This window comes from Bos mutus, chromosome 5, assembly GCF_027580195.1.
Source record: "Bos mutus isolate GX-2022 chromosome 5, NWIPB_WYAK_1.1, whole genome shotgun sequence".
NCBI classification, from domain to species: Eukaryota; Metazoa; Chordata; class Mammalia; order Artiodactyla; family Bovidae; genus Bos; species Bos mutus.
In genome coordinates, this window is record NC_091621.1 from 10,334,576 (window position 1) to 10,360,899 (window position 26,324).

The 26,324-nt window shown below is 40.0% G+C and overlaps 1 protein-coding gene and 1 pseudogene across 5 annotated transcripts in view; one reads left to right on the forward strand and one right to left on the reverse strand.

The window, feature by feature from the left end:
• ANKS1B (ankyrin repeat and sterile alpha motif domain containing 1B) overlaps window positions 1-26,324 on the forward strand; it is a 1,156,394-nt gene that overhangs the window by 48,345 nt on the left and 1,081,725 nt on the right. The window lies entirely within an intron of this gene.
• Window positions 4,501-6,564, reverse strand: LOC102276424 (thiosulfate sulfurtransferase/rhodanese-like domain-containing protein 2; annotated as a pseudogene).

The window sequence follows — 26,324 nt, forward strand, 5'->3', positions numbered from 1 at the left end:
ACAGTTGTGCTGCTTAACACATCATTCAGGAAAATACATACAATGAGATTAGATAAACCAGCTATTAAAACCATTATTAGCAACTTTAGAAATTAGTGAATAAAGACTGAGTATCAAAGATTATGTGTTTATCTCTGAATTTTAGTTATGAAAGCCATCATTTTTCCTATGTAATAGGATAACATTGATTTTATTGAATAAAAATTTGGGGACTAGTTTATTTCCATATGACTTGTGTATTAATGGTTCATAATAAATGTGCCCTCTATAATAAGGATTCCGTGATTTGTAACAAAATAATAAATTTCAGCCTTCCTCCAAATGAGTTTAAGAAAATACTAAACTTAAAACTTTGTTTTATAAGTTATAAATACCAAAATGATATTTATTGATGACCCCATTTTATAAGTATTATGGTTTTCCTGAAAGTTTCACTGATCACAACACTTTATAGAATTTTGTATTACTGTATTATATTTTTTAATATAACATTTTTAATGCTATAACATTAAAAGCTCCAGATAACATGGAGCTCATTATGGTTTTTAATTGTGCTTTCTAATTTAAAAAGTCCCTTATAAACATGAGCAAAGAGAGAGTATTCCTGGGTAACCTTTGCGTTTTAAGTAGCCTCAGTGTTAGTGATGTTTTTAGGGCAAATATTGAACACATGTAATATTTTGAATAATATCAATTTATGAAAGTTTATCAATTTATCCAGTGATTATAGAAACCACTTGAAGTTAACTTGTTCAATTATGTAAATTTCCGTAATGATTTGCACACAATAGGGGTGGCTCAGAGGGTAAAGTGTCTCCCTGCAATGCAGGTGACCCAGGTTTGATCCCTGGGTCTGGAAGATCCCCTGGAGAAGGAAGTGGCAAACCATTCTGGTATTCTTGCCTGGAAAACCCCAGGACATAGATTTTGGACAGAGAAATCTGGTAGGCTATATAGTCCATGGGGTTGCAAAGAGTCGGACATGACTGAGTGACTTCACTTTCTTTTCACTTTCCTGGCTCCAACCAACTGAAACCTAATTCAGATCAGTTTAGGCCAAAAAGAGACTTTATTTACTAATGTGACTGAGATTGAGAGGCAAAGTGAGGCTAAACTTAAGGAATGAATGGGACAAGGGAGTTGGGTATTATCAGCAGGGCCCTTTTTTCAGCTCTAGCTTTTGCTTCTGTGTGTTTACTTTGTTCTCTTAGGCCTGATTACTGTGCATGGCTGATGGTAAAAAGGGACTTTAGTCAACTCTCTTTCAGTTTCTAAATTGAAAAAAAAAATCTCATTTGTATGTGTAGCTTTTTATTGTCTCAGCTTGAATCAGATGTCCCTCCTTTCCCATTGGCCAAGCAACAGTGTCCTAGAGGATAGAAAGGATTTTCAAGAAGATGCCAGTTTATATTCTAACTACATAATTAGAGATGGGGTAGGAATATTTCCAGTAGGTTGTGCGGTGGGGATTGGGGGACATGGGGAAAGGGGATGATAATCCCAATACCTTTTGAGATGGGGAAGAAAGGGAAAGGTTTGGAGAATGTATAGCTGTTTAGGAGAGATGCTTTAGCAAGAGTCAATAGGAGATCATTTGAATTCTGTATTAGTCAGGGTTCTCCATAGTAACAAAATCAGTAGCATGATACACACACACACACACATACAGACACGGTGGTTTAGTTGCAAAATCATGTCTAACTCTTGTGACCCCATGGACCCTCCTCTGTGCATGGGATTCTCCAGGCAAGAATACTGGAGTGGGTTGCCATTTCCTTCTCCAGGGAATATTCCCCACCCAGGGATCAAACCTGCATCTCCTGCACTGCAGGTGGATTTTTTACTGCTGAGCCACCAGGAAAGCCCACATATATGCATAGTAAATATAAATATAAGGAATTGGCTCACATGATCAAGGAGGCTAAGTCCCAAAATATGTAAGGTGAATTGACAAGCTGAGGACTCAGGAGAGCTGATGGTGTAGTTCCAGTGTGAAGATCAGTAGGCTTGACCCAGGAAGAGTCAGTGTTTCTGCTTCAGTCAAAAGCAGAAAAAAACTGATGTTCCTGTTTGAAGGCAGGCAAGCAGGAGAAATTCTGTCTTACCTGGGCGAAGGCCAACCCTTTTGTTTTATTCAGGCCTTCAACTGATTGGATGATGCCTACCCATATTAAGGAGGGCAATCTGCTTTACTCAGTCTACTGATTTACATGTTAATCTCATTCAAAAGCATCCTCATAGAAACACCCAGAATAATGTTTGACCAAATCTCTGGGCACCCCATGCACAGTGAAGGTGACACATACAGTGAAACATCACAAGGTGCTACATGGTAGAATACGGGTTGGGCTGTGTTTTGTACTAAATAGTTCTAAAATAGAGCAAGTTTAGATTATACTGATAAGCATTAGATATATAAATTGGCAAGCCTTGTTGTTCTGAATGTTTTTCATTTTTATTATAGCCAAAACATAGTAACACTTTATCATCCTATAAAATGGGAAGATATTTGGAATGTGAAATGGAGTATATAAACAACCAATCTTACGATAAATGAAACTGGAGTCTACTGGCCTAAATACCTGCTTAAAAGCCATCCATGTAGATATGGGATATAAATCTTCAAAAAAAAGAGAATACATCTATTGAGGAACTTCCTTGGTGGTCCAGTGGCTAAGACTCCATGCTGCCAATGCAGGGGACAGAGTTCAGTCCTTGGTCTGAGAACTAGATCCCAGTAAGCCACAACTAAGAGTTTGCTTGCTTCAACTTAAGATACTACATTCAGTTAAGTTCAGTTCAGTTGCCCAGTCGTGTCTGACTCTTTGTGACCCCATGGACTGTAGCACGCCAGGCTTCCTTGTCCATCACCAACTCCCGGAGCTTGCTCAAACTCATGTCCATTGAGTTGGTGATGCCATCCAACCGTCTCATCCTCTGTCATCCCCTTCTTCTCCTGCCTTCAATCTTTGCCAGCTTCAGGGTCTTTTCTAAGGAGTCAGTTCTTTGCATCAGGTGGCTAAAGTATTGGAGTTTCATCTTTAGCATCAGTCCTTCCAATGAACATTCTGATTTCCTTCAGGATTGACTGGTTAATCTCCTTGCAGTCCAAGGGGCTCTCAAGAGTCTTCTCCAACACCACAGTTCAAAAGCATCAGTTCTTTGGCGCTCAGCTCTTTATAGTCCAGCTCTCACATCCATACATGACTACTGGCAAAACCATAGCTTTGATTAGATGGACGTTTGTCAGCAAAGTAATGTCTGTGCTTTTTAATATGCTGTCTAGGTTGGTCATAGCTTTTCTTTCAAGGTCCTACGCTGCAACTAAATTTTCTCCCAAGATCCTGCATGCCACAGCTAAAAAAGATTTTGCATCCCGCAATAAAGATTGACAATCCTGGAACATGCCACAGTTAGGACCTCGTGGAGCCAAATAAATACATAAATATATAGATATTAAAAAATACATCTATTGAGTTAAAGAAGTAGCTGAGAATTTCTTTGAATGTTAGATATGGTTAGGGAGTATTTCAGTTTGTAAAAAATTAAAGTCAGCTTTAATTTAATTGGGAGAAAAGGGTGGCTGTTAGGTGAGAATTATGTTATTAACTTTGTACTGAAGTGAAGTGAAGTGAAGTGAGGTCGCTCAGTCGTGTCCGACTCTTTGCGACCCCATGGACTGTAGCCCACCAGGCTCCTATGTCCATGGGATTCTCCAGGCAAGAATACTGGAGTGGGTTGCCATTTCCTTCTCCAGGAGATCTTCCCGACTCAGGGATCGAACCCACGTCTCCAGCATTGCAGGCAGACGCTTTAACCTCTGAGCCACCAAGGAAAAAAACTTCCATTTTATTGTATTCAATGGGTAAAATCAATTTATTTGAAACAATTTACCTTTTCTTTTGCAATAAAAATTTTTAATTAGGTTATGTACATTGGTTTTTCAGTCATAATGCTGTTGCACACTTAATAGATGTAATGTAAGCATAACTTTTATATACACTGAAAAATGAAATAATTCATGTAACTCATTTCACTGTTGTGGTTTGGAATTGAATATCTCTGAGGTGTACCTGTGAATGCTGTAGGCTTTGCAGGTCATGTCTCTCTTGTAGATGCTTGATTCTGCCATAGATCATATGTAAATGAATGGGTGTGGCTATTCCAGTAAAACTTTATTTATAGAAGGAGGTGGGCCAAATGCCATAGTTTACAGATCCTTATCTGGTCTAGTGCTCTCAGGCTAGCAGAGAAAAGAGGAGGGGAGGGCTGGATGGCAGATTGACCTAAGGTGCCTGGTTCAGAGGGGTCCACTTACAGGGCTATGCAGCTTTCACACCTTTGCCATGGGACAGACAGGTTTGTGGATACCTAAAATGACTATTGCCAGCCTTGTTGCATGGCACAGAAGGAGCAGGTCAGCTCACCAGGCTCAAGGCTCTTTCCCTCAGCAACTTTGGGATCCCACTTAGCTCGCCTTTTTCTGTGCTCTTGCGTCTTCTAAGTCAGAATGTCTCCAGTAAGAGATCGGCCCCCAAATTTCTCATCCCTCCTCTTGTGAAGGACAGGTGGCTGACATGGTGACCAGTTGGCTGTGGTGGCTCTGGGATCACTGAAGTTCTGTGTTTCTATTTCTCTGTTAGGTATAGACCTAACATTCTCCAGTACATGTAACCCCAAACCTAGTTGTGTGGGGAAATGTAGATGGGACTGCTCACATAAGCATGGCCCACCCTCATCAATAGCTGGCCTGGGCCCAGGGCTCCTGGGGAGTGACTCCTGCTGTGAGAGCTCCCTGGGTACATGTGGCCCTTGGGCTGTGTACTCGCATTCTTCTTTAAAGCTGCTCTGGGCTGGGCTTGCAGACTGTCTGCTTCCTCTGTTTTGACATGTGACACAACAGGCTGTGAATCGTTGTTCTTGGCAGGGAGGGCAGGTCAAGGCAAGCTGACAGTACTGGGGAATGAAGCAGAGTTTATACTGGTCCCATGGGACCCCATAGTAGGAACATTCTGACACTAAGTCACTGTTGAAAGATAAGACCTGATGCTCATCGAAAGCAACCAGCTTCCCTATGTAAAAGCCATCAGGTAACTCCTCCAGGTACTTGTGGACCACCCGTGAGCTGGAACACTTCTTGCACACTCCCTTAGCATTGAGGTTGACTGAACCCCACTCACAACAGATGCCACAGTGCAATACATCAGCACCCTCTTTTTGAAAAGTTCTAGATTTTCATCAAAGTAGCTGGGGAAGTAACTGAATTTCCTGTTGTCTGGGGCTAAGCAGCCCTAGAATTGTCCTATTTTGCTTTCATAGGAGTTTTTGCAGTCCAATAAGATTGTATCACTTTCTTCTTGATTTTCCTGAGACAGAAACTTTTCTACTTTGTGAAGTTCACCTAGGGATAAATGGGTTCCAGTCTTCTTGTAGGAGGTCTTATTGGGACTGATCCCCATGGGCACAATTTCTTCAAACTCACCAACACATAGTTCTGGAAAATAGCAAACTCTTCCTTTGCTGGTCTTAAAATTGTCCTTACACATGTAATCCTCACACAGTGGGCAGTAAAGCATCACTTCTATGTAGAGTCTGGTGGCTAATCTGCTTCCACCAACTGTCCCATTCATTCCTTCCATAGCAAAACAAACTAGTAGTGGCTCTCCAGAGTCCCATGATGAGGATTCTCGATCACATCCGGGCTCCTTGAGAAAGAGGTGAAGCCTCTTTCTGGGCTTGCCTGTGAAGTGCAGGTGCTGACACAGAGCTGTCTGCCAGGCACAGACCCAGTCAGGATCCTTCAGGTCACAGTAGCGGTAATAAAGTAGCAAGTTCCCCTTCATCATTGCCCCCGGTCATTCATCAGCTCATCAGGGCTAAAGCAGCCTATATCAGGGAGCCAGGCAGACACTTCATGGTTATGGGTAAGGTCCTCTATGAAAAGGTTCCTTTTATCTGCAGACTCAAGACTCTTGGAGGTGCTCAGTGTCACAGCCAGCTGCTTTAAAGCAAGTGGTTTGGAAAACCTCATCAGCATGTTGTGTTGCCACATGTCTGTGGATGCTGATTGGGTCTGTTAGCAGTTGCTGATTCCACCATTTTTCTTTACATTTAAAAGGAGGTACTAGAACTTCTTTAGTTTTGACAAAGGGGCAAATGCCTTTTTCTTTGCAAATGAGTATTTCTTTTTGTAATGACATCTAACTGCTTTGAGTCTGCTACTGGGGTTGATAAGACCTGTGTCTTTCAAATCCAGGTCTGAAAACCTTAAAACACAGGCCTGCAGGTCATTTCCTTGGTCTGGTGGAGTGAAAGAAGGCATCTGGTTTGGTTTCATCAGTGGGCAGATTTCTTTCAGTTAACTATGTCCTCACTCTGGAAGTTAGGCCATTGACCTACCTCTTAATGGGCTGATCAACCTTGCCCCTTCAGGATACTCTTAAAGCTTAACATTGTGTCATCAAGCACAGGAGAAATATTTATAGAATCTAGCCCCAACATGACAAAGCAGGACAGAGAAGAGAGGATTTGGAGCTGAGATACAATAACTTGATAACTAGCACACCCCAGATCTAGTGTTTGTTTTGATTTTGGTGCTTAGGATTCCTGGACCGTGTGTAGATAGTATAAATTTAAAGCTGAAAGTCTTGAGGGTAGGTTATAGTCAAGAATTCTCAGGAAGACTTTTTTCATTTTTCCCAGAGCCCAGGCTGAAGCACATTTCTTTTCATCTTGTATGCTAATGTAAGGTATCAGCTTTCTACAGAGATTTGGATCTCATCTGGTCAAAGGCTGTAAAAACCCAATCCCATTGGTTACCTAACTGGAAAACCTTTCCAAGGTAAATTGCAGGTAAGCTCTTGAGCTTATTGCTCTGGTTTGCAGTTTCATTTTTTTTAGGGATTTCTTTCACATTCTCTTGAGCTCCTAACTACACTTTTCTATCCATACAGGGTTTTATTTATTTGCTTTGTCTTATTTCTGTGCCAGTGTAAGCCTTCCTTCAACCACTCTCCCATCCTTTGTCATCACCTTCAAAGACATCTATTTTAGGTGTTGAGGATACAACAAAAGAGACATATCCCAATGTTCTCATGGAGCTCATCTTTTAAAGGGGAAATAAAAATAGATAACATATTACTCTATTAGGTGATGATAAGTGTTATGAATAAGAGTGAGGTAGGATAAAGAAATAAAGTAATGAAGATGCTGTTTCATAGAGGTCAGGTTAGGCCTTGCTGATAGGATGTTGGTTGTTGTTTAGTCGCTCAGTTGTGTCCAGCTGTTTTGCAATCCCAGAGTATTGGTAGTGTAATGTCAAATTCTGTAAGTGTTAATTATACATTTGTATAATGAGCAGTTCATATTGATGTCCTAAGTAATGTTAACTCATAAACTGAGCTAAGAGATTGGATATTGCTTCAATAACTCAAATATTAATATGTTTTTAAAAGATAATGGGGAAATATCCTGAGGACAATTCCTTGAGTACTGTCAGTCTTTAATATCTCCTATTATAAATGTTGCCAGTGTTGAATAATAAATGATCTATAAGATAATACACTATGCAGTGTTTTGACATGCATTATAAACTCATCATCTTTTCCAGACTCTGTTGCTCCTCCTGTATTCACTGCCTCTGTTAATGGTGCATCACCATCCATCTTGTTGTTTATGCCATTAGTTTGCTGTTTCCCCATTCAGCATGCATTTAAGTACCTGCTTGTGTTATTAGATGCTGAGAATCAGGGCAGGTAAACTAGAATGAGGTAAGTGAGGTACTTGCCTTGGGTAGAAAATTTAACAGGATGTGAAAAAACCCTCGGTAATCATGCCTTGGGTAGAAAATTTAACAGGATGCAAAAAAAACCCTTGGTAATCATGATAAATACTATTTTAATGCAATGTTTTAAAAAAATCAATGTATGCAAAAAATCCATAATGAAGGGATTCAGATATGTCGTTGTTTCCATTAAGTGATTCAGTCATTTCCAACTCTGTTGCAACCCTGTGGACTGTAGCCCAGCCAGGCTCCTCTGTCCATGGGATTTTCTAGGCAAGAATACTGGAGTGGCTTGCCATTTCCTTCTCCAGGGGATCTTCCCGAGCCAGGGATCAAACTCTTGTCTCCATGTCTCCTGCATTACAGGTGGGATTCTTTACTGCTGAGCCACTGGGAAGCCCAGATTCAGCTTTGCCATAACATAAGCCCAAAAATGAGTGCCTCATTTTCCAAACCTAAGCTCTGCCTCTGCTGACCATGTAATGGGAATATGTCATAGTGTCTGCCCATAAAGAGTTTATCAGTAGGAGGGGAGAGATGTGACTAAAGTACAAAAACAAAAGTCCACTAAGGTAGAAATAAAATAGGGATTCAAAGAAGAAGTTTCTTCAAAGGGGATGTAGGGATTAGGAAAGAACCTGGGTTGTCCTAGACGTCTTTCGTCCTTGTGCTATGAGTTAAGTCGCTCAGTTGTGTCTGACTCTGCGACCCCATGGACTATAGCCCACCAGCCTCCTCTTCCTTGTTTTACCAAATTTTGACTTCCTTTCAAAAATCCCTTTTGAATATATCTTTTATTTTTCTCCAAACCCTCTCCTATTTAAAATCCTTTAATAATTATCAATCACCTTCGTTATAAAAGCCTAAAAGGTATCCAAAACATTTAATGATCTCAGCTTTACCTTTATCTTGGCATTCTCCCTGGATTCAGACTTATACTCTGTCTGGTTCTCCAAATGGCTTTGTGTGTGCCATTTCCTCTTCTTGGGAAGTCATTGCTTCTTTTCTCCTCACAACTAAATTCTGTTTATACTTTAGCACTCAGCACAGACATTGCCTTCCCAGGGGCTGTGGTTTACATGTATGTGTCTTTGGTGCCTAACACAGGCAGTTAATATTTGTAAATATCTAGATCGTCCTTGGTGAAAAAGAGTTCACACTTTTGTGCCCATGCACATAACTTCCACCTTGGCCACCATGTTTGCTCTATAAGCATCAACATGGTTAAGGACAGAGGCTGTCTGATAATAAGATGGATCATGTTTTCCACCAAGATGCTCATTTACACTTTGTGTCTACTCTGTGTACTCCTATAGCGTCATCTGCATGCTTCTTTTACAGACCTCTTTGTGTCTGATTATCCATTATTGCTCCTTCCAGGCTCCTGATCAATTAGCAGAGTTATTAGCCATTGACCAATAATTCATATATATCCTTACCTCAAACCACTTCTCTCTCATACAAAGATGATGAACCTCTGCCTGATGTTGGAATTTTCTTTCACTCCTGTCCTTTAGAATAGTGATACTCAGACTGACCATGTGAAGGACTTTTTGTTTTGAGTCATCATGATTGATCATTTTGTAAAATATAAAATCACACACTTGGTTTTTGCAATAATATAAAGTTATGACCAACCTAGATAGCATATTGAAAAGCAGAGATATTACCTTGCCAATAAAGGTCCGTCTAGTCAAGGCTATGGTTTTTCCTGTGGTCATGTATCGATGTGAGAGTTGGACTGTGAAGAAAGGTGAGTGCCGAAGAATTGATGCTTTTGAACTGTGGTGTTGGAGAAGACTCTTGAGAGTCCCTTGGACTGCAAGGATATCCAACCAGTCCATTCTGAAGATCAGCCCTGGGATTTCTTTGGAAGGAATGATGCTAAAGCTGAAACTCCAGTACTTTGGCCACCTCATCTGAAGAGTTGACTCATTGAAAAAGACCCTGATGCTGGGAGGGATTGGGGACAGGAGGAGAAGGGGACAACGGAGGATGAGATGGCTGGATGGCATCACCGACTTGATGCACATGAGTCTGAGTGAACTCTGGGAGTTAGTGGTGGACAGGGAGGCCTGGCGTGCTGCGATTCATGGGGTCACGAAGAGTCGGACACGACTAAGCAACTGAACTGAACTGAACTGAAAGTTGATATAAATGTTTTCAACTGTGTACTCTCACTGTTTATACTTGCATATATATAACTTGTTGTGGAATGATAAAAAACAGTTTGTGAGCTTGCTTTCATCTGTGGACCACATTTTAAGTAACACTGAAGTAGTTCATTCGTGCATGGGCTATAGTGTAATAGTGTATTTTTATCTTGTACCAACATATCAAATGGATCCATCTGTGAGCTGTATGTTTTCTGCAGCAGCCACTCTTTGAGAGTTGCATAATTTTTTTTTTTTGGTGGTACATGGCTACATTGTTCCTTCTGATTTACTACCTGAAAGAGGGTAAAGGGTAAGTAATATCAGGGGCTTCCTTTGTCCCTTTCTATCATAATGGATCTCATTTCACAGGTCAAAGAACCAATGTTTGGGTTTTGGCTGCTGCTAAATATTTCCATCTCAATTATGTGTTCAAGGGCCAGATACATAACCAGATGGTGGGTCTGTAGACCCATTGGGCCAACTGTGAGATGGACTTGGACCTGGACTCCTTTTATTATCTGGACTATATATGCTTCCACTCTCACTGGGTGGCCATATAAGTATTTTGGGTACCCTGGTGTCAATGTTGGCTTAGAACCTATATCCAACAGTCCCTGGGTTGGATGAGTATTACTCTGTCACCATTGTTAAGCTACTCTGGTAAATTGCAGCACATCCCTTTGGAGAATGATTGGAGAAACATTGACTTTTTTTTTGCTCAAAAGGACTCGTCCTCCCCTTACATTGATGGGCTTTAGGTCTCTGAACTGGCTCAGATCTGGAAACTGCACATAAATCTTCTGCTCTTAAGTCCTTCATCTTTTTTGGCTATAAAAGTCAAGCAATAGTGTTATTTTCTACTAATTGTGGGTTGAATTGTGTCCCTTAAAAATTTGTATGTTGAAATACTAAACCCTAGTACTTCAGAATGTTTGAAAGTAAGGTCATAGAAGACAAAATTAGTTAAGATGAGGCCATATTGGAATAGATTAGGCCTCTAATGCAGCATGGTTGGCTCTTAAAAAAAGGGGAAATTTGGACATGGAAAACACATACAAGAGATTGCCACATGAAGATGAAGACAGAGATTAGAGTGATGCTTCTCCCAGCCAATGAGTGCTTAAGATTGCCAGCAAACCATTTGAAGACAGATGGAACAGATGCTCTCAGACTGCAGAAGAAACTGCCCTTACTGACACCTCAATCTTGGACTCTTGCCTGCACAATACATATCTGTTGTTTATGTCACTCAGTTTGTGGAACTTTGTTATGGAAGCCCTAGCAAATGAACATACTACCCATCTCTTTTGCCTCAACAAAGAAAAATGGCCTTGAAGGTCAAGGTTCTCTGGTTGCTGCTCTGACCTTACTGTCTTTTATGCCAAATACATTAATCTTGCTTCTAATGGTTAAACGCTACCTCTGGTGCCTTCTATTTTGGAATCCTCTAACTCACATTGACATCCCATCACTGTTTCGGAAACTCATTAAGGTTTTCTTGGTAGAAGTTATAGTCTGAATCACAGGAGAGTGCCTCTGTGTAAATACACTTTTTTTCTCTTTGGTATTCTTCCCCCTGCCTCAGCTTAACACCCTCAACATACACTTCTATATGTGTGCCCAATTCTCAATAACACAGTCAGACAGGGTCAGAAGCTTTTTCGATGAATAAACTATTTCTTCCCATAGTAGAGACTGTGTTTCACAATTAGAGTGATTATGAATAAGATCTGACCAAACTTGTTGGTCTAGAGGTGATGAAGGAAGGCAGGGCAGATCTTGAGGAGGACTTCTTCCTCAAGTACTGCCTTTGCAAATCTCCAAGCATATAGAGGCTGCTTTCCTTTATGAAAGGGAATGGAGTGGATCCTTTCAGCCCAGAGGCTTTGGCAGAATGAGTGTTCAATGTTCTTAACGAACCCAATATCACCATCCCGTGTTTCACTATCTGACTCTCTTCTTATCAGAGTAAGGGAGGTCTGCTAAGGCTGTATGTTTAGTCTTCTTTGTAGCTCAGCTACTCAGTCAAATATTAGACCTAATTTTCAGTACAGTCTGCTTTATGGGCACAGGAGATAAGATTTACTTTAAATGCTGATTTTCATAGCATTCTGTTTTTTACAGCTTGTCCTGCATTTTGGTAGGTGTTTTACCCAAGCCTGCTGGTCCCATTCTTCAGAGCTTTTTAGAGCAGTTAACAAATACTAACTCCAGAATATTACAGTTATGATTGCCCCCATATCTTTCAAGTATTAAAGCTGTTGTGTAAGTTTGTACATTCTCCTTCCTCCTCTTCTACATTTCAGTCCACCTCAGGTAAGAATTTTAGTCATTCTGCTGCTGTGACATCATATGGGTTATCACCACTCATATAGCAATAGAAATTGGATCCCTGATACCAGCTGACCAGTAAGTGATACTATTCTAGAATCCCATTCTGAGAGTCTGTTTTTTAGTACCACTTCTATTACCAACAATCTTAATTAGGGTTTTCTTCAAAAGCAGACACTGAGGTTAAGGATTTAGGGGCAGGAAAAGTATTTTCAAGGTGACCCCAGGAAGTCTAGGGAGGAAGTGGAGGAAAAGCTGTGGGTTCTGAAAGTGGGAAGCTGTCAGCATTAGTATGACTGTCCATAGCAATGGCAAGAGAACTCACAGATGAGTCAAGAGGATAGGGTGTGGGCATTAACAAGGTCTCTACGAAGAGTACAGATGTAAAACAAGAGCATGGAAACTAGTACACAGAATTAAGCACTTAATAAATTTAGGTATTATTTCTATTGGTGGTTAATCAAAAAACAAGTAGTTTTTACTTATTTTGTTTGATTTTGCAGTATGAACGGATTCATTTCAGGATACCTTTAATTAGTAAACTCCTAATGCATTTGAAGGGGGCCTCCCAGGTGGTTCAGTGGTACAAGAATTTCCTAAAGGAAATCAACCCTGAGTATTCATCGGAAGGACTGATGCTGAAACTCCAATATTTTGGCCACCTGATTCATTGGAAAAGACCCTGTTGCTGAGTAAGACTGAGATCAGGAGGAGAAGGGAGAGACAGAGGATGAGATGGTTGGAAGGCATCACTGACTCAATGGGCATGAATTTAAGCAAACTCCAGGAGTTGGTGAAGGACAGGGAAGCCTGGCATGGTGCAGTTCATTGGGTAGCAAGGAGTCAGACATGACAGCAACTGAACAAAAACAACATTTAAAAAAATTCTCTTTAATGTTTTTGTAAGAAAAAGTTAATAAATCCTGTGATATTGCTAGTGAGTATTATTGAACTTCATAAGTAGATGTTATGCTTTCTTTCCAGTTACAGTTAATATTTTTACAACATCATCATAACAGTCACAAAGACATAAGGAAGAAAATGAAAGAAGCCATTTCTTTGGGCAAGGTTGTGGTCAGACCACTCAGGATTTTAAGTAAGTGTTTTGTGAACACTCAGGATTTTAAGTAAGTGTTTGGATTTTTAAGGCAACAGGACCTCAAAAAATTTCTATTCCATTTTCTACATTTGCTTATGAAAGGATTGTAATTTGGCTAGTCTCATCAGTTTGTGTCATGACTCATATTGGAATTTGGGTCTCAGTTTTTGGTGCTGGGACTTTTTTTCCCACTCCATCAGATTTTGTGTACAAAAGTAATAAAATTGTACTGACAAACCTACTTGCAGGGCAGAAATAGAGACTCAGAACAGACTTATGGACACAGCAGGGGAGGGAGAGGGTGGGACAATATGAGAGAGTAGCACTGAAATATATGCATTACCATGTGTAAAATAGATAGCCAATGGGAAGTTGGGCTTCCCTTGTGGCTCAGCTAGTAAAGAATATGCCTGCAATGTGGGAGACTTGGGTTCAATCCCTGGGTTGGGAAGATCCCCTGGAGAAGCGAAAGGCTACCCACTCCAGTATTCTGGCAAGAGAACTTATATGCAGAGTACATCATGCAAAATGCTGGCCTGGATGAAGCAAAGCTGGAATCCAGATTACTGGGAGAAATGTCAATAACCTCAGATATGCAGACGACACCACCTTTATGGCAGAAAGTGAAGAAGAACTAAAGAGCCAATTGATGAAAGTGAAAGAAGAGAGTGAAAAAGTTGGCTTAAAACTCAGAAAACTAAGATCATGGCATCCAGTCCCATCACTTCATGGCAAATAGATGGGGAAACAATGGAAACAGTGAGAGACTTTATTTTTTGGGGCTCCAAAATCACTGCAGATGGTGACTGCAGCCATGAAATTAAAACACTTGCTCCTTGGAAGAAAAGCTGTTACCAAGCTAGACAGCATATTAAAAAGCATTACTTTACCAACAAAGGTCTCTCTAGTCAAAACTATGGTTTTTCCAGTAGTCTTGTATGGATGTGAGAGAGAGTTAGACAATAAAGAAAGCTGAGTGCCGAAGTATCGATGCTTTTAAACTGTGGTGTTGGAAAAGACTCTTGAGAGTCCCTTGGACTGCAAGGAGATCCAACCAGTCCATCCTAAAGGATATCAGTCCTGAATATTCATTGAAGGACTGATGCTGAAGCTGAAACTCCAATACTTTGGTCACCTGATGTGAAAAGCTGACTCTTGGAAAAGACTCTGATGCTGGGAAAAATTGAAGGTGGGAGGAGAAGAGGATGACAGAGGATGAGATGATTGGATGGCATCACCGACTTGATGGACATGAATTTGAGTAGGCTCCAGGAGTTGGTGATGCTGGGAAGCCTGGCGTGCTGCAGTCCTTGTAGTCATAAAGAGTTGGACACGACTGTGCACCTGAACTGAACTGAATGAGAAGTTGCTGTATAGCACAGGGAGCTCAGCCTTGTGTTCTGTGACAACCTAGATGGGGGTGGGGGTGGGGGATAGGATGGGAGAAGGTGGGAAGGAGGCTCAAGAGGAAGGGGACATGTGTATACCTATGGCAGATTCATGGTGACGTATGGCAGAAACCAATGTAGCATTGTAAAACAATTTCCTTCAATTAAAAATAAATTCATTTTAAAAATAAATAAATCCCCCAAATTAAAAAAATAAAGAAAAATGGCTGGAAAAAAAGTAAGATTCCTTAGCTCAGTTGAGACTCAGTTACCTGTACAGGGTGAGGTTGGGGTGAGGTGGACATGTTGAAAAATGGTACCAATGAACCTATTTGCAGGGCAGGAATAGAGCTGTAGCTATAGAGTGTAGACTTGTGGACACAGTGGGAGAAGGAGAGAGTGGGATGAATTGAGAGAGTAGCATTGACATATGAACTGTGTTAAATAGATAGCTAGTAGTAGTTAAATAGATAGCTAGTAGACTCACATTGTTGTACAGCAGAAACTAACACAACATTATAAGTTAATTATCCTCCACATTAAAAAAAAATAGAAGGGAATCAAGATAGAGAAACAGCAAAGAACACCATTTTAAAGTGCTGTCTCTTTCTATTCAACATGTCTTGGGAAGAGAAAAGTGTCCTCTCCTGCTGATGGTTATCAGTTCAGTTCAGTTCAGTCGCTCAGTCATGTCCGACTCTTCGTGACCCGATGAATCGCAGCATTCCAGGCCTCCCTGTCCATCACCAACTCCCGGAGTTCACTCAGACTCATGTCCATCGAGTCAGTGATGCCATCCAGCCATCTCATCCTCTGTCGTCCCCTTCTCCTCCTGCCCCAACCCCTCCCAGCATCAGAGTCTTTTCCAATGAGTCAGCTCTTCTCATGAGGTGGCCAAAGTACTGGAGTTTCAGCTTTAGCATCATCCCTTCCAAAGAACACCCAGGGCTGATCTCCTTCAGAATGGACTGGTTGGATCTCCTTGCAGTCCAAGGGACTCTCAAGAGTCTTCTCCAACACCACAGTTCAAAAGCATCAATTCTTCGGCGCTCAGCCTTCTTCACAGTCCAACTCTCACATCCATACATGACCACAGGAAAAACCATAGCCTTGACTAGACGGACCTTTGTTGGCAAAGTAATGTCTCTGCTTTTGAATATGCTATCTAGGTTGGTCATAACTTTCCTTCCAAGGAGTAAGCGTCTTTTAATTTCATGGCTTCAGTCACCATCTGCAGTGATTTTGGAGCCCAGAAAAATAAAGTCTGACACTGTTTCCACTGTTTCCCCATCTATTTCCCATGAAGTGATGGGACCGGATGCCATGATCTTCGTTTTCTGAATGTTGAGCTTTAAGCAAACTTTTTCACTCTCCACTTTCACTTTTCATCAAGAGGCTTTTGAGTTCCTCCTCACTTTCTGCCATAAGGGTGGTGTCATCTGCATATCTGCAGTTATTGATATTTCTCCCGGCAATCTTGATTCCAGCTTGTGCTTCTTCCAGCCCAGCGTTTCTCATGATGTACTCTGCATAAAAGTTAAATAAGCAGGGTGACAATATATAGCCTTGACGTACTCCTTTTCCTATTTGGAAGCAGTCTGTTGTTCGATGTCCAGTTCCCACTGTTGCTTCCTGACCTGCATACAGATTTCTCAAGAGGCAGATCAGGTGGTCTGGTATTCCCATCTCTTGAAGAATGTACCGAATGTTACTTACAAAGAGCTTGTTACATTTCTCTGTCAAACAACTGGAACAGCAAATGACAAAATATAGAGAACACAAATGGTTTGGTATTGTTTCTCTTAATTGTTGAAAATTCTATCATAGTGCTGCCATCACTGGTCTTACCATACTTTTAGATATTACTCATTTCGAGTTTTTGACATTTGCAGCTCCTGAGAATAACCATGGCACGTTTAGAGAACAGCAAGTACTTTTGATTTCTGTAGCACAGGCAGCATGGGGCTAGGAAGTGGAAATAGAGCCTTTGGGGAGGGGAATGGCAGCCTGGGGAGGTGGGAGCAGCAGCAAGCCTAGGGAAAATGTTATGCCTAAGGGAAATTAAATACACAACTGATGGTGCTTAAAAAAAGCCATCAGTGACTGCCTCTGACAAGTTCAGGTGCTCATTATTTAGCTTAGCATAGAAGACCCACCATAAATCCCACTCCTGTAAACCTTCTGTTGTAGTCATAATCACGTATTCTGTTCCTTAAACACTCCTTCTTTTTTTTTTTTTTTTTTTTTTTTTTTTTACGTGTTCTTATGCTGAATCCTTGCCTGGATACTTAACTCTGCCCTTCAGTCTGTATTCTGAAGCTCTGACTTCAGGCCATATTAGCATCGTTCCCTGTGCTCCATAGCCCCTTATGGATATCTTGTTATAATAAAGCACATTCTCTTGTGGTTATTGTTTCCATATTTTTCCTACCCCACCCCCAGACATTACTTTCCTGAAGGGCAGGGGCTGTGTTTTATTTATCATTACATTTTGTGCTCTTGGCACTGTTCGTGGCCTGCAATAAATATTGGATGGAAGGCAGAGAGAGAATAATATTAAGTGTGTGAAGGAGAAAGTGCAAAAATAAAATGTGTTGTTTTAAAAACAATTGCCATGTTTTTTTCATTGGGTATTTGATTCCAGTACTCTTTAACAATGTAAAGAAATATAATTCTACAGATGTTGTTAATTAACTGTAAGACTACAGAGTTGTGAATATGTATGTCAGTCTGTCCCAGAGGGAAAGAAGATGAGATGAATAAGGTCAGTTCTTTGAATCCATTGGCAAAAAAAAAATCTACCCAGCTGATAATGAGTTGTATTAGATATGAAGCAAATAATTATCATTTGTAATTCTAGCCAGCCCTCCCATGAAAAATATCTTAAGCACAGTTTTCTGCTTATTGTGCATTACCTACATGGAAAGTTTTTGTCTGGGCAAAAGTCACAAAGAGGGTAATGTGGTATTAGAGTGAATTTTTAGTAACAGAAAGGTTTAGTGATAAGAGAACATAGTGGTACTCATAACTAGATTATTCACTTGAGTTCCTTTCCCTGTCTTTGCCATCCTGTTTTTCCTCATTTCTAACTTCCTGCGTTGACATGCTTTTCAAGATTGAGAACCAGACTTGGTTCTTCCCAGTCTGCAAACATCTGTTTCGAATTGTTCCTTCCACGTTTCAGTCAGTGGTCCTCAAACTTGAGTATATGCCATAATCCTAAAATACTTGATAAAAAATATAGATGCCTGGACTATTCCTAAGGATTTCTGAGTGTGGTCATAACACTCACAGTTTTTAACATGCTACATAATTTGAAGCATTATGATTTGGATCTTTCCTGTTTAATGTATCCCCGAGATCAAGACATCTCTATATATAGATATATCACCTCTTCAAGATTCAGCTATTCCTGGATTGTTGTAACATCCATCAGAAGGTGGATACCTAGACAGTACTTATTAAGGCCTGAATTTTATCTCCTCACACATTTGTATGTTGAAGTCCTAACCCAAAGTATCTCAGAACATAACTATATTTGGAGATAGGATCTTTAAAGCGATAATTACATTAAAATTAGGTCATTAGGATGGGCTCTTATCCAATATAACTGGACTAGTATCCTTATAAAAATAGACTAAAACATTGATGTGCACAGAGGGACGACCATGTGAAGACATAAGAGGGAAGCAGTCATCTGCAACACAGGGAGAGAGGCCTCAGAAGAAAACAAACCTATTCAAACCTTGATCTCAGACTTCTGCTCTCCAGAATAATGAGGAAATAAATTTTTGTTGTTTAAACCACCCAGTCAGTGACACTCTACTCTTATGGTAGACCTAGTGAACTAACACAGTGTTAATCCTTGTATGTCTTGCATGTACAAGGCACCGTACAAGCACTTTATTGAACCTTCTAGAATGTTGCTAGCTCGTGTGTGTGTGTGTGTGTGGGTGTGGGTGTGTGTGTGTAGGGAAAGAAGGATGGAAGAGCCATTCATGAATGTTATGTCCTCTTCCCTGCTGCCCATAGACATTAGAATTCCTTTCCCCTTATTTTCTCTTTTTAAATTTAAATTTACTTATTTATTTATTTTCCTTTGTTAATTTCTATTTTTTAATTTTACAATATTGTATTGGTTTTGCCATGCATCAACATGAATCTGCCACGGGTGTACATGTGCTCTCCATCCTGAACCCCCCTCCCACCTCCCTCCCCGTACCATCCCTCTGGGTCATCCCAGTGCACCAGCCCCAAGCATCCTGTATCCTGCATCAAACCTGGACTGACGATTCATTTCTTATATGATATTATACATGTTTCAATGCCATCCTCCCAAATCTCCCACCCTCTCCCTCTCCCACAGAGTCCAAAAGACTGTTCTATACATCTGTGTCTCTTTTGCTATCTCGCATACAGGGTTATCGTTACCATCTTTCTAAATTCCATATATATGCATTAGTATACTGTATTGGTGTTTTTCTTTCTGGCTTCCTTCACTCTGTATAATAGGCTCCAGTTTCATCCACCTCATTAGAACTGATTCAAATGTATTTTTAACGGCTGAGTAATACTCCATTGTGTATATATACCACAGCTTTCTTATCCATTCATCTGCTGACGGACATCTAGGTTGCTTCCATGTCCTGACTATTATAAACAGTGTTGCAATGAACATTGGGGTACACGTGTCTCTTTCAATTCTGGTTTCCTCGGTGTTTATGCCCAGCAGTGGGATTACTGGGTCATAAGGCAGTTCTATTTCGTTTTTAAAGGAGTCTCCACACTGTTCTCCATAGTGGCTGTACTAGTTTGCATTCCCACCAACAGTGTAAGAGGGTTCCCTTTTCTCCACACCCTCTCCAGCATTTATTGCTTGTAGACTTTTGGATTGCAGCCATCCTGACTGGCATGAATTGGTACCTCATTGTGCTTTTGATTTGCATTTCTCTGATAATGAGTGACGTCGAGCATCTTTTCATGTGTTTGTTAGCCATCTGTATGTCTTCTTTGGAGAAATGTCAAAGACTCCACCAGAAAATTCCTAGAGCTAATCAATGAATATAGTAAAGTTGCAGGATATAAAATCAACACACAGAAATCCCTTGCATTCCTATACACTAATAATGAGAAAATAGAGAAATTAAGCAAACAATTCCATTCACCATTGCAATGAAAAGAATATAATACCTAGGAATATATCTACCTAAAGAAACTAAAGACCTATATATAGAAAACTATAAAACACTGGTGAAAGAAATCAAAGAGGACACTAATAGATGGAGAAATATACCATGTTCATGGATCAGAAGAATCAATATAGTGAAAATGAGTTTACTACCCAAAGCAATCTATAGATTCAATGCAATCCATATCAAGCTACCAATGGTGTTTTTCACAGAGCTAGAACAAATAATTTCGCAGTTTGTTTGGAAATACAAAAAACCTCGAATAGCAAAAGCAATCTTGAGAAAGAAGAATGGAATTGGAGGAATCAACCTGCCTGACTTCAGGCTCTACTACAAAGCCACAGTCATCAAGACAGTATGGTACTGGCACAAAGACAGAAATATAGATCAATGGAACAGAATAGAAAGCCCAGAGATAAACCCACGCTCCTATGGACACCTTATCTTTGATAAAGGAGGCAAGAATATACAATGGAGAAAAGACAATCTCTTTAACAAGTGGTGCTGGGAAAACTGGTCAACCACTTGTAAAAGAATGAAACTGGAACACTTTCTAACACCATGCTGCTGCTGCTGCTAAGTTGCTTCAGTCGTGTCCAACTCTGTGCGACCCCATAGACGACAGCCCACCAGGCTCCCCCATCCCTGGGATTCTCCAGGCAAGAACACTGGAATGGGTTGCCATTTCCTTCTCCAATGCATGAAGGTGAAAAGAGAAAGTGAAGTCACTCTAACACCATAAACCAAAATAAACTCAAAATGTATTAAAGATCTAAACATAAGACCAGAAACTATAAAACTGCTAGAGGAGAACATAGGCAAAACACTCTCCGACATAAACCACAGCAGGATCCTCTATGACCCACCTCCCAGAATATTGGAAATAAAAGCAAAAATAAACAAATGGGACCTAATTAAAATTAAAAGCTTCTGCACAACAAAGGAAACTATAAGCAAGGTGAAAAAACAGCCTTCAGAATGGGAGAAAATAATAGCAAATGAAGCAACTGACAAACAACCAATCTCAAAAACATACAAGCAACCCCTGCAGCTCAATTCCAGAAAAATAAATGACCCAATCAAAAACTGGGCCAAAGAACTAAATAGACATTTCTCCAAAGAAGACATACAGATGGCTAACCTTTACTATTATTTTCATTCAGCAGGAATCAGGTGGCATTATTAATGTTTCTTAATTGGACAAACTTCTGCTTGCTTTTATGGCTGTGTGAAGTCAAACAAAATTGTCTGACTATAGATGACATTTAGGTACTACATGGCACTTAATGTAGTCACAGGGACCCCTTTTCACGTGACTATAGTCAGAACACTGCCAGAATTTTTTATCCAATTTAAATTCACAGTGTGTTCATTGTAATTAGAACAGAAAGAAGGGGAAATAGGCCATAATGTTAGTACTTTGTTATTGTCTTCCACTACTCCTTTGGACTATTTTTGAAGCCATATTGAAAATATAGTTGTCATATTAAAAGTGTAGTTTAAGTTTTTATTTTTATTCAATAAATACTTACTGTGTAACTAAAATATACCCATTACTATGTTAGAAATGAACCATTAAAAGGCGAAAAGAGCATGGTTTCCCATCCTAAAGAAGCAGGAACTTCAATATATACAACAGAGGAAATAAATGCATCTATAGAATAAAGGGTAAGGGGGAAATGACTGATTCAATTGGAACCAACTTCATAGTTCTGAATCTGTATAAAATTACTAAAATTACCAGGAGAGCATTTAAAATATAGAATGCCAGATTCTACATCTGATCAGCTGATTAAGAGTTTTCATGTATAGCCCACTTGATTCTGTGTTTACAAAATCTCACTTATAGTCTCTTGTGCTCAACCAAGGGTAGAATATAGCAGTCTGGTGGATCTTAACTGTAGTGCATGTAAAGTGGAAGTTGGCATGAAGTAGGAAGGCAAGTGATGGTCCATGTGCTAAGGTTTGCTGAATCAATTTTCAGAGCACAATATATTCTATGTGTAATTTAAAAAATGTTAGTGTCTCAAGATGTAAATGGAATAAATGAAGTAACATTTTAAAAAATTATCAAAGTATCATTGATTTACACTTATGTGTTAATTTCTACTGTAATGATACTACATAGAAAATTCTTTATGCCACTGGAAAACTGTTAGTGCCAATCAATGAATTTAGTAAAGTAAAATCTCTTGCATTCCTGTACACTAATAATGAAAGATCAGAAAGAGAGATTAAGGAAACAGCATCATTCCATTGCAACAAAAAGACTAAAATACATAGGAATAAACATACCTAAGGAAGCAGAAGACCTATACTGAGGAAACTGTAAGATGATAATGATAGAAATCAAAGATGACACAAACAGATGGAGAAATACCCCATGTTCTTGTATTGGAGGGTTCAATATTGTGAAAATGACTATACTACCCAAAGCAATCTACAGATTCAATGCAATCTCTGTCAAATTACCAATGACATATTTTCACAGGATTAGAACAAAAATTTTTACAATTTGTTTGGAAACACAATTCTGAATAACCAAGGCAATCTTGAAGGGGGAAAAAGAAGCTGGAGGAGTCAGGCCTCCTGACTTCAGACTATACTACAAAGCTACAGTAATCAAGACAGTGTGGTACTCACGCAAAAACAGAAATATAAATCAGTGGAACAGGATAGAAACCCTCGAGATAAACCCATACACCTATGGTCATCTAGGATAAATTCAGTTCAGTTGCTCAGTCATGTCTGACTCTTTGCAGCCCCATGAACCACAGCACGCCAGGCTTCCCTGTCCATCACCAACTCCCAGAGTTTACCCAAACTCATGTCCATTGAGTCAGTAATACCATCTAACCATCTCATCCTCTGTTGTCCCCTTCTCATCCTGCCCTCAATCTTTCCCAGCATCAGGGTCTTTTCAAATGAGTCTGCTCTTAGCATCAGGTGGCCAAAGTATTGGAGTTTCAGCTTCAACATCACTCGTTCCAGTGGACATCCAGGACTGATTTCCTTTAGGATGGACTGGTTGGATCTCCTTGCAGTCCAAGGGACTCTCAAGAGTCTTCTCTAACACCACAGTTCAAAAGCATCATTTCTTCTGTGCTCAGTTTTTTTTATAGTTCAACTCTCACATCCATACAAGACTACTGGAAAAACCATAGCCTTGACTAGATGGACCTTTGTTGACAAAGTAATAAAGGAGACAATATAAGAGAGAAAAGACAACCTCTTCAATAAATGGTGCTGGGAAAACTGGACAATTGCATATAAAAGAATGAAATTAGCACAGTACCTATCACCATACACAAAAATAAAGTAAAAAAGGATTAAAGACCTAAATGTAAGACTACATGTATAAAATTATTAGAGAGAAATACAGGCAGAACACTCTTTGATACCAATTGCAGCAATATCTTTTCCACCCACCTCCCACAGTAATGAAAATAAAAATAAACAAATGAGACCTAATTAAACATTTTTCACACCTTTGCACAGCAAAGGAAACCATACATGAGAAGGAAAGACAATCCTCAGAATAGGGGAAAATATTTGCAGTTAATGCAACTTGACAAGGGATTAATCTCCAAAGTATACCAATAGCTCATGCAGCTCAATATCAACAAACAATCCAGTCAGAAAATGGGCAGAAGACCTAAATAGACGTTTCTTTAAAGAAGTCATATAAATGGCTGAGAGGCACATGGAAAGATGGTCACCATCATTAATTATTAGAGAAATGCAAATCAAAACTACAATGAGGTATCTCCTCATATTGGTCAGAATGGCCATAATTAGAAGATCTACAAACAATAAGTGGAGAGAGTGTGGAGAAAAGGGAATACTCTTATACTGTTGGTGGAAATTTAAATTGATACAACAATTACGGAGAAGAGTATGGAGGAGAGTCCTTGGAAACTAAAATTAGAGCTACTTTTTGACCCTAGGCATATTATCTGGAGAAAGCCATAATTCCAAAAGATACATACACCCCAATGTTCACAGCAGCACTATTTACAATAGCCAGGCCACGGAGGCAACCTAAATGTCTGTTGACAGAGAAATGGATAAAGAAGATGTGGCATGTATACATGATGGAATGTTGTTACAGTGTTGTTTTTCTTTAGTCATTAAGTCGTGTCCAACGACTCATTGCAGTGCCATGCACTATAGCCTACCAGGCTCCTCCATCCATGGGATTTCCCAGGCAAGAATACTGGAGTGGGTTGCCATTTCCTTCTTCAGGGGATCTTCCTGATCCAGGGATCGTCTCCTGCATTGGCACACAGATTCTTTACTGCTGAACCATCAGGGAAGCCCACAATGGAGTATTAGTTGACCATAAAATGGAATGAAATTATGCCATTTGTAGAGAGGTGGATGAACCTAAAGGCTGCCATACTGCTATACAGAGTGAGGTAAGTCAGAAAAACAAATATTGTATATTAATGTATACATATGAAATCTAGAAAGTGGTTCAGATGAATCTATTTGCAAAGAAGAAACAGAGACACAGTCATAGAGAACAAACATATGGACACCAAGAGGTGAAAGAGAGATTTGATGAGTTGGGAAATTGGGATTGACATATAAACATACATGCATATATATTCATGATATATATATACATATATATACACACATGCACACTGCTATATATGAAATAGATAACTAAGAGAACCTACTGTATAGCATAGGGACTCTACTCAGTACTCCATGATTACCTGAAAGGTAAGGAAATCCAAAAAAGAGAGGATGTATATTTGTACCTGTAGCTGATTCACTTTGCTGTACAGCAGAAAATAGCACAACATGGTAAAGCAACTATACTCCAATAAAAAAAAAAAGTTTACTGCAAAGCAAAGTGATCCAGTTATGCATATATATATATATATATATATATATATATATATATTACTTTCCCTTCTTTTCAGTTCAGTTCAGTCGCTCAGTCGTGTCCGACTCTGCGACCCCGTGAATTGCAGCACACCAGGCCTCCCTGTCCATCACCAACTCCCGGAGTTTACTCAAACTCATGTCCATCGAGTCAGTGATGCCATCCAGTCATTCATCCTCTGTCGTCCCCTTCTCCTCCTGCCCCCAATCCCTCCCAGCATCAGAGTCTTTTTCCAATGAATCAACTCTTCACATGAGGTGGCCAAAGTATTGGAGTTTCAGCTTTAGCATCAGTCCTTCCAAAGAACACCCAGGACTGATCTCCTTTAGAATGGACTGGTTGGATCTCGTTGCAGTCCAAGGGACTCTCAAGAGTCTTCTCCAACACCACAGTTCAAAAGCATCAATTCTTTGGCGCTCAGCTTTCTTCACAGTCCAACTCTCACATCCATACATGACTACTGGAAAACCATAGCCTTGACTAGATGGACCTTTGTTGGCAAAGTAATGTCTCTGCTTTTGAATATGCTATCTAGGTTGGTCATAACTTTCTTTCCAAGAAGTAAGCGTCTTAATTTCATGGCTTTAGTCACCATCTGCAGTGATTTTGGAGCCCCCCAAAATAAAGTCTGACACTGTTTCCACAGTTTCCCCATCTATTTCCCATGAAGTGATAGGACCGGATGCCATGATCTTCGTTTTCTGAATGTTGAGCTTTAAGCCAATCTTTTCACTCTCCTCTTTCACTTTCTTCAAGAGGCTTTTTAGTTCCTCTTCACTTTCTGCCATAAGGGCGGTGTCATTTGCATAGCTGAGGTTATTGACATTTCTCCCAGCAACCACATTACTGAGACTGAGTGCCACAGCTACTGAACCCCATGTGCCCTAAAGCCTGTGCTCTACAGTGAGAAGCCACAGCAATGAGAAGCCCACACACCTCAGCTAGAGAATAGCCCCACTATGGGGTCACACAGAATCAGACACGACTGAAGTGACTTAGCAGCAGCAGCAGCAGCTCCAACTAGAGAATGTCTGCACACAGACACAAAGACCCAGCACAGCCAAAAATAAATAAATAAATAAAAATTAAATTTATTTTAATAAATAAAAATTGTAAAGTTTTTTAAAAATTTTATTTATTTTTGGCTGTGCTGGGTCTTTGTGGCTGTGTGCAGACATTCTCTAGTTGGAGCAAGTGGGGCCTATTTGTGGGCTTCTCATTGCTGTGGCTTCTCACTGTAGAACACAGGCTTTAGGGCACATGGGCTTCAGTAGCTGTGGCACTCAGGCTCAGTAGTGTGGTGCATGGGCTTAGTTGCCTCCCAGCATGCGGGATCTTTCTGGACCAGGGTTGAATCATATCCTCTGCATTGGCAGGTGGATTCTTAACCACTGGACCACCAGGGAAGCCCTATCAAAGGATATTGAATATAATTCCCTGCTATACAGTAGGACCTTGTTGTTTATCCATTCTTTATATAA